The sequence below is a fragment of the Mixophyes fleayi genome, chromosome 5 (assembly GCF_038048845.1).
Source record: "Mixophyes fleayi isolate aMixFle1 chromosome 5, aMixFle1.hap1, whole genome shotgun sequence".
Lineage (NCBI taxonomy): Eukaryota > Metazoa > Chordata > Amphibia > Anura > Limnodynastidae > Mixophyes > Mixophyes fleayi.
The window spans coordinates 129,218,654-129,227,711 of record NC_134406.1 but is presented as its reverse complement, the minus strand read 5'-3'; positions in this window follow the sequence as shown (position 1 = coordinate 129,227,711).

Genomic DNA, 9,058 nt, shown 5'->3' with positions numbered 1-9,058 from the left:
ACACTATACTCGTGCACAGACCCGTAATCTCAATAGTGGCGCTTGAACCAGAGTAGCAGTGGGCCATTTGGAAAAGTAAAATCACGTGGTTCTTTACTCAGTAATTTTAAACGTTTATAGCAGCACTCATGTCTGTTATCATATGCTGATCACTGTATTAGTTAACTACATGTTTAGGTTTCATAGGTAATGAATCATTTGCTAAAATTATTTCAGTCTGGTTTCTTGTGTTTCGACCAGACAATGTATACTAGCCTATGACTTTCGACTAGTGTTTTGTTTTAAAGGAGCCATAGCTGTTTTGAGAATTTCATGGACTCAACTGCTGTTAAGCTATGCCTGTGGACTACCAATAAAGAGTAGTAGACTATTTAGGGGCACATTTATCAATATTCACATAAAGTGAAAAGTAGTTTTCAATCCTTATCGCAATGATAAGGATTGAACTACTTCTCACATTTATGTACAGCCCTGCACAGAAAAACTGCTGTTTCAATGATAAAAAAAATCATACTTACCCCCCTCTTTGGAAGCGCTGTCTTCGGGTCTTCTCTTCACTCTTCAATTGCGCATGTCCAGTTCCAAGAACTGGACATGCGCACACAGATCCCCTCTCTGTCGTTGCAGAGAGAAAGAGAGCGCTGAGTGACGGAGGGATCATGTGATACCTCCACACATGCGCTGTCCAGCTCTGCTCTTCGGAGCAGAGCTGACAGCATTAGATTTCTTCAATTCGGATGATGTACGCCGTACATTAACATGACAAGTTCCCGAAAAAAATGTTTTTTCGGGACTTGTTAGATTGCGGCCAGGAGCAGTCGCCATTCTGTTGAATGGTGACTGCTCCCAAAAACGAAGAGGAATGCAAAGCAGCAGATATCCATGATATCTGCTGCGATGCCCCCTTTATAAATTTGCGGAGGAAACTGTGGGACCTTAATGACCCGTTAAAAGCACTATCGTGTTTTATTAAATATGCCCCTTAGAGCGCTCGTTTTTCCGGCGGCCGGAGGAACAATTGAATACCCCCCTATGTGACTGTGTTTGAGTACTTGTACAATCGCTATACCTGTTCTGTTATAGCAAATTAAAATCATTTTGAAAATGCATCTTCACCCAGCCTCTGACTTTCACTTTATTCTTACCAGGGTTTAGTTTTAGGTTATAATAGTCAGTTTTATTAAATCTATTTATCTAAACTGCTGCAAACAATGACATTTCATAAACTGAGGCTGATGTAATCTAACACGATTTTCTAATCTTTTTTTATAGCTTTGATAATGGTATCACTTTTACTGAGGAGTGTGTTGTTTTCTTGGTCGAAATCTCTGTCATTTTTGGGCAAGAATCCTGTGCATTGTTGTTCCATGGCTTTCAGTGCCTGCATACGGTATACTATTCCAAAGAACAGTATGGCCTTCAGAAGTTCTCTGTTTCTCACCAGCAATCGCCTCCTGCCAACACAGCCGTTCTCAGGGTTCAAAACAAAAAGTGTCCTCAAGAAACGATGCAAAGACTGTTACATGGTGAAAAGGCGAGGAAGGTTTTATGTGTACTGCAAGAGCAATGCAAAACACAAGCAAAGACAATTATAGCTGAATGTCTGTAATGATCATATCAAGAACCTTCAATTGGACACTTGTTTAGTACCTTCACTTTCTTGAATTATAATAAACAAATAGATTAACAAAAGTATTGTAGATGTGTATGTCAGAGGTTGCATTAGGTTCAAATTTCAGTATGTGTGTACATGTTTTTCTTGGTGTATTATGCATTTTAGTGAAACTATTTTTTTTTTTTTTTCCTTTTTAACACCTATGTGCAGTGAGGTGACTGAAATCCTCAAATTCCATGAAGTAGTTTAAAATAAAAAAGGGGGACGGGGGAACCCCTTGTGGTGCCACACTGTAGACATCGTTTACAAATGTGTCCATGGATATGGGAAGAATTTATTTATTTTTTTAAACTGGCAAGACCTTTGAAAGTAAAATTTAGGCTGTCCATTATGGTAGATCATTCATGGCATTGAGATGTTAAACTAGACATATCAAGTTGCTCAAACCTCATTTGATTCTGTCTATGTACATGATTTTGGATAGATCCTGGACAAATCATGTATTTTATTATTTTCAGGCGAGTTTACTCTGTTGAGCAAAATCTAAGTTACTCCCCTTGATTTGAATTGGCAATGCATTTTAATGGATACAAAAAGCATGTGAATGTATTGACCATATAGAATGAAGAGGAAAAGCTCAGCCAATCACAAGTAATGTGTTAATGCTGGCCTTTTGTGATCAGCTTAAGCTGGGTACACATCAAAGAATTTTTCCGACCGACGTGCTATCTCAAACGATTATACCTAAGACTGAAGGTCCGATCAGTCTGGCGATTCATGCAAACACACTGACACGTTTTTACCTTCAGATCTGTGTTCTTCATCTGATCCTTTATCTGGTCCTCTAGTCCAGAGAATGACAGCACAAATATTCATTAATTTACTACGGTCACATTCACACTAATTAAAACTGCCTCGTTATAACCATCCACATGTCCTAACGAATATTATTAGCTTCTGTGACTCTGAAACAAAATATTCTGTCTCGGAACGAACAAATGAATTATTCCTTCTACAGCACTCTCTACATTTATTCACTCTGACATTCAGTGCTAACATCAGCTGAAAAGAGCCCGACTCTATAAACTCTATGGAGATACTCAGCATTAGTGCATACACACTACATAATCGTTAGGTGATTGAACGGTACGACCAACCAAATGAGGCGACAAACATCCATTTGGGCAGACTTTCGACCATCGTGTCACTACACACAATGGCCCACCTTTCGAACGAGTGGTCGTATGTCGGCTGGTTGAGACGATTATTGGACAAAAACCCTCTAGTGCAGTAGATCCCAAACTTTTTCAGTTCAAGGCACCCTTAGGCGCACAGTTTGGGAACCACTGCTGTAGTGTGTACCCAGCTTTAGAAGGTACTGAACTTCAGCCCAATTGATAACATTGGGACAAGAAGTAAAGCGATTAAATACTATTGTGGGACTGTTCTATCAAGCCCTGGCTCCCAGAATGTACTGGTACTTGTAGTTCCACAGTAGTATTTTGATTTTTAAGCATATTTACTTAATGGAGCATTTACACATTTATTTCAACTAGCAGTCCACTACTATGGCCTTCCTGCACCCTTTGAAATGAATGGGAAATCTCACTCCTGTCACTTTTTTTTCATTCAGTCTCCACTGTCTGAACCCAATGAAATTATTTTTGCAGATTTTCATAGAGATTTTTAATTAATTTAATTATCTTTCCTCTATAGTTCACAATACAGAAATTGTGGGAAGATTAGGAGACTTGCAAATCACCATGTATATGAATTAAGAAATAGGAGATTTAGTCAATATCTATCTTAGATAGATATCCTGCTATGTCATGAATCTACACATGCCTGATGCAGAACCGATGCATTACAGGCCTTTGGGGGAACGTTAAAGAACTATAATGCCTTGTAAAAGGAGAACTGAGTGGTCTGTTTATCAAACATTTTCCTACTGAAAAAAATGTGTAATGAGCTTTACTCAGCTGTCCCAAAACAATAATATTTACTTACTGCTTTGCTTGCATGAGCCTTCGGTTGAAAATTAAAGAAAATAATATACACAGTGGTACTTCACCTTAACACAGTTTTAGCTAGGAAAGCTGCTAGATCCCTTAGATGGGTTCAACCGTTTTTAAGAGAAAAGTGATTAGGTGGATTCGCACCTTGTCTGGAGTCTTAGGCAGAGGTGTGCATGTAATACAATCTCTTCCATTAAAAGTTCAGATGGCCTGACTCTTTATCGCCCCAACTTGATTGCCTAGAAATTTCTACTCTTTTAACTTTAAGATTCCTCCCACCCCACTCCCTCTGACCTGGAACAGGTGATTGTATGAATGCAGGGACTCAATTAATCTCCCAAAGTACTCCATAGATGACATTTTGTTCCCACTAGGCATCACACTATCTTTCCACATGTGTGTGATGCCTATTAAAGGAACTGTGGCTTGTCAGGCTCTTTCTGCATATCTGGTGGAGCTGTCCTAAACTTCACTCCTTTTGGTTAGAAGTCATCTTCATAGCTCTACTGTTTTAGGTTTGCAAAAACCACTTGATCCTAAATATATTCTGATTCCCTTGCCTGTCCCGGATTTCCCTGTGCATTCTCATAAGTTTCTCAGACATATCATAAGTGCCAAAGAGCAGCCTCTTGAAAGACTCTTCACCTCCTGTCATCCTCTCTGTATGGCACCTATATCAAATGGAGCATATAACGAACATCCTGATGCTCCTCTGCATTCTTTCACAAGGTATGAGCCCCATGAATCTCCTACCGAAATCAACCACTCTTTAATCTGTAAGATGAAGCTTAAAACTTCCTCAGCAAATCAATGCCCTCATCTTAAATCCCTTTCCACTTACCCCACCCCCACCTGTTTCTTTTTTTTTTTTTCTTATCACCTGACCCACCTAACCCCCACCATTCCCCCTTTCCATGTATTACTAGTGAAAAAATGTACATTGCAGTTTCTTGTTTATAATTATTTCTTGTTATAATCGAATAACTATCCCTGGTTATGTATTTCCTTTTGTTTCTTGATTGTTTCCTTTTATGTGTGCTGTGTGCGATTTTCTTAACTTTATTCCAAGAATAGAGCATTTTGTGAATGCTTCTGCAATGCCTCAAAGCAGTGCCAACACTGCTGTGATATTTAATAGCCTAGCACTACTTTGCTCATTTAGATTGTTTCTAATTCCTTATAATTTGTTTAACTATTACAATTCAGTGCCTAAAAGTATTTTGCCACAATAAAAGCCATATGGCATCAGTAATCTGGTGGTGTGTTAATATGAGAAAAATAATACTTTTTATACCTAACCACTAGCTTACTCACCTTTGCTAAAAAGGGACATACTAAAATCTGGTCCGCTTGTGGCTGCTGTGAACTAAAGTTGAGAAGAATACCCTTAATGGGAACCACTAGATTATCACATCCAGACCTAATATAATATAGTGAATTTGTTAATGTGGTTGTACATAATTGCTTAAGGATGTTGAAAAAAAAAAAGTTAATGCAAAATGTTTCTTTTGGTTTCTACAAACATGTTAAAATTACATTTCCAAGGAGCAGTATTAGTAACAGTGATCCTGCCTCATTTAACTCACATGACATGGTGCCTCAGCTGCAGCCCCTAATGTGCTGATACAAAAAACAAATTGCGATTTGACTTTTTTTCTCTATACGAGACATTATCTAGTCCTAGCAGGGCCGCCATCAGGGTGGTACAGGGGGTACCCTTGTACCGGGCCTGGGCTCACCAGGGGGCATGGCGGCACACTCTTACCAGGGGGCCAGCTATCTTCAGCCTGGCTGTCACTGTGATAGCCAGGCTGAAGACAGCAGCGAAGACGCCGGGACTGAAGGACAGCGGGCAGAGCCGTGACTGTACTTTCAGCCTTAACTCCCGCAGTGGAACGCACATGCGTTCCACCAACAGGAAGTTCGGCATTTGGAACGCAAGTTTGCGAACTTCCTGTTGGTGAAACGAGGGAGTTAAGGCTGAAAGTACAGTCACGGCTCTGCCCGCTGTCCTTCAGTCCCTGATTTCTCTCTCTCCCTCCCTCTCCCCTAATACTAATATATATATATATATATATATATATATATATATATGTGTATATATAATTAGGGCCCTCTTAACTTACCTTTCAATCGCCTAAGTCTGACCCCCTTCATGGAAGAGAGGACCAGGGAGGGAGCCGGATCGTAACCACAAAAAGTAAGGTTTTTTTCATTGCCTTGGACCCCCTTTCTCCCTGGGCTCCCTTTCCCCCTGGGCCCCCAGGCACCTCCTCATCATGCCCAGTCGGAAAGATGGCCCTGGTTCATCGGGGTAGAGGATGGCTATCGGGGGGGGGGAGGGGCCTGCCTGCCTGCTTCATTGTACTGGGCCCTACGATTCCTGATGGCGGCCCTGAGTCCTAGTATACATATTGTGCTCTTTTACTGTTAATGGTATATATGACACATTATATTGCTTCAATATTCACTCCCCTGTACCCGTGTGAGTTCAAATCTATTTTTCTTTTTCATATATTATATAAATGCAGTTTTATTGGTAAAACACACATTCCTGTTTTGCTTGGAGATAAAGATTTCAAAATAACGGTAACTTACCAGCACTAGGATTTCTTTTTACATTTTTATTTATAAGACTGTTGAGACATTTTATTTTGTAAGGAAATGTATTAGATAATATAGCACCAATTACCAGGTAAGCCATATACCATTTAATTTAACGAACAAGAAAAATTTTACTAAAACTGGCAGTATTAAGATTACCTCCATATATATTTCTGTATGCTACTCATAGGCACGGTGAAATGACTGAGAAACATTTACTTTTATTTCATGCTTTTTTTTCTGGCGGCTGCTGCCTTTTTCCTTTTTTCACATATGTTGATAATAATGTGCCAATAAGCACTACTCTTACACGCGTCTGTCCCCTAGCAGGGCCTTTCCAAAATATTATATTTTATTTTTCAATAGATACAATAAACTTAATTGGTATGTATATTCTGTTTGTAATTGGCATATCTTTAATATAACTCTGTGTTGAATGGTCACTATACATAACATTAACGGCTTATTGATTTGCACCCGAACACAATACAACAGTGTGTCAATCTAAATGCAGAACACATGACAAAATGCTGTCTCAAGTATAAAGAGACAACACTAAAAACTCAGTAAGGGGTTGATTTATTAAAGGACAAAAAAACTATTTTTGGCATAGGAAAATGGACTGGTTTTGTTTCGCCCAGTCAATTAATTGGCACTAAGGGGAGAATTCAATTGACCGCAAGTTAATTCATTTTAACGCTTTTTTTTGTATAATTTTCGAGCGGGTTAACTTTACCCGCTATTCAATTCCATTTTTAATGCTAATGAGTTTTTTCTATAGATGATTCTATAGTAAAAATAGTGAAATAAAAAAATATGCTAAAGAAAGTACTGTAATGTAGATATTTGCAGATAGAATGGTTGTGTAATACAATCAAATGTATGCCAATCCTTTTTTTTTTTTTTATACATGACCGTGTTAAACACTCACTTTCACTCTCATAAAAACTCGCAAAACACCAATGATTAACGCGCAGGGGCAGCGTTCCCTCTTTTTCAATTAAATTGCAAAGTTTTAATGCGTTAACTACAAACGGTCGCTATAGCAGTTAAAAACCAGCGTGTGATATTTTTTTTTTTTTTTTAATGCTGCGGGGGAAAAAAAAAAACTTGCGGTCAATTGAATTCCCCCCTAAGTGTAACTGGTGATAGTCCCCCTATTAATGCAATTTACTACAGAATGGAAACATTAAAAAAAATTAGAATAATTACAAATAACATTTCTGAATACAGTACTGCTTACATTACTTTAATAAACATTTTCTTTATAAAAATAAATTAAAAATAGCAAAGGTAACACCCTCTCTGGTGTTGTTATTCACACCACCCAGTGACTGAGTGTGTGGCCTGGCACTAGGACTGAGAGTAGACACCCTGGGAATGTTGCTTGGCAACAGTAGGCTGGTATGAGCTGAGGGGACCTGAACGTGTGGGGGAGAGAGTGGGATGGGAGAGAGATATCGCCCCAGCAGAGGAAGGGTGCGTGAACACTGAGAGAAGAGATGAGAGTGAGCTAGAGAGCCACCATTTTGAATGTGACTGCCCAATTGATATTCTGTCCATGTAGCCTTTAAGAACTGTGGAAGAGGAGATGAGATGTATATAGGAACTGTATATATTTATAACTAACAGTTTAAGAATGTAGAAGGTGTGTAAATAAAGAGTTTATTTTGCCACATAGAGATGGTCTGGCGCCCAAATTATTGAGACATCTAATTGCACTACACACCCAGTTACATCACCTGTGTCCCAACATCTTTACATAGACTATAAAAATAACCTGCATGTGTGGGTACTCTCTGGTCATCTAGATCCATGCCAGGAGCTAGCCAGGGCTGAGAAGGAGGTAGACTGACTAAACTGTGCACTTTAAGACTACACACAGTGAAACATAGATAAGTAAAATATGATATATAATATTGGTTGTGTATATGTTTGTCATGGTAAGACCGACTGGGCTTGTGTGAAGGGGTTAATCAAAATAAAACCATCTGTCTGTCTGAAAATTACTATAATCCCAAAATTATATCTTACACTATTAAATACAAAGTCCTGTCACAGCTAATATTTAGTTCAAGAGCTGACACTCTTAGGTAGTCCTTGGCTACTTACTGACTGATGCCATAATTTTATCACAACCTAATGTAAACAGAGTTACTGTAAACCAAACAATTCCCTGCATATATACGTAACATAATAAAAAAAAATCAAGCCTATTTAACACATTTGTTAAGAACACAGAATGGTATTAAATGGGATTTAATTTGACAGAAAGTCACAATACTTATTAAATAAAATGGTGATAAATTGACATACAGAAATATTAATGCAAAAAGTTTCTTGAAAATAAAGCAGAAATCAAACACAGAAATTGAAGAATTACACTTACATGCTTTTTAGCATAATCTGCCGTATGGGGAAGAAGGTAGAAGGCTAAGCCCCAAAAACTGACTGCCCAAACACCTCTTCTCTGTGACATCACTGCAAGAGGTGTGTTGGTATGACTTTAATTCTTACAATTGATTTAATGCCCTTTTTAGAACAATTCTAATAATGGGTTCTACATACATAACTTTCTGTTGGCATGATTGTTGCCACATATGAAACATTATTATTTTGTAATGATTATCTGGGGAGTTACTTTACCTCTATATGTCTGTCAGGACCAGTGGTGTCTGTGATGGTGACATGTCCATCTCTATTCTGGACATGCTGCACCTTGCCTGCTAGGGAAGCCACCTCAAGACTTGTCCGTCTGTATCCTTCTAGCACCTTTGCAATGCTGGCCCAACTCCTCCGACAGACCCTGCACAATCTTTGTCCT